Here is a 910-nt window from a genome sequence, read left to right as displayed (position 1 = left end):
TGTATCCATTCCTCTGTTGAGGGGCATCTGGGTTCTTTCCAGCTTCTGGCTATTATAAATAAGACTGCTATGAAAATAGTGGAGCATGTGTCCTTCTTACCGGTTGGAACATCTTCTGGATATATGCCCAGGAGAGGTATTGAGGGATCCTCTGGTAGTATTATGTCCAATTTTCTGAGGAACCGCCAGACTGATTTCCAGAGTGGTTGTACAAGCTTGCAATTCCCCCAAAATAGGAGGAGTGTTTCTCTTTCTCCACATCCTCGCCAGCATCTGCTGTCACCTGAATTTTTTATCTTAGCCATTCTGACTGGTGTGAGGTGGAATCTCGGGGCTGTTTTGATTTGCATTTCCCTGATGATTAAGGATGTTGAACATTTTTTCAGGTGCTTCTCAGCCATTCGATATTCAGGTGAGAATTCTTTGTTTAGCTCTGAGCCCCATTTTTAATGGGGTTATTAGATTTTCTGGAGTCCACCTTCTTGAGTTCTTTATATATATTGGATATTAGTATTGTCTTAAAACTCATGTTATCACCCACTCCCCAGCAATGGGCAAAGAGACACCGTAATGGTGGTGGTGTTCTTATATCAGTCAGAGACAGAGCAGATGGCAGTCCTTTGTTCATCCTAGATTGATGCTTATCTTAATGGCCAAAGCTGTTTTTCTCCTCGAACATATAGAAATCAAATTAAATCCAGGCAACTCTGGGTGGAAGGAGGAAGACAGAGAGAAACCTTTCCTCTGCCACACTAGGCCACATGATGCAGGAAGAGTGTAGGTGAGCCATCCCCAGGGCAAAAATGGTGGAGAGCTGGACCCACCACCAGGCATGGGTACAGGGGTGATGTTCCTGCCCTTTTCACCACCACCTTGTGGCACAGTGAGACCTGACCCTGGGTCATGAAAA

General features: G+C 44.8%; 1 non-coding gene across 1 annotated transcript; it reads left to right on the top strand.

Moving 5' to 3' along the window:
• Window positions 1-540: 540 nt before the first annotated feature.
• Window positions 541-683, top strand: LOC115032847. Its single transcript, XR_003838507.1, has one exon. It is a non-coding gene; the product is annotated as a small nucleolar RNA SNORA48 (small nucleolar RNA).
• The last annotated feature ends 227 nt before the right edge of the window (window positions 684-910 follow it).

This window comes from Mus caroli, chromosome 12, assembly GCF_900094665.2.
Source record: "Mus caroli chromosome 12, CAROLI_EIJ_v1.1, whole genome shotgun sequence".
NCBI lineage: Eukaryota > Metazoa > Chordata > Mammalia > Rodentia > Muridae > Mus > Mus caroli.
Note: the sequence above shows the minus strand (reverse complement) of the source record. Positions and strands in the feature narration are given on the sequence as shown.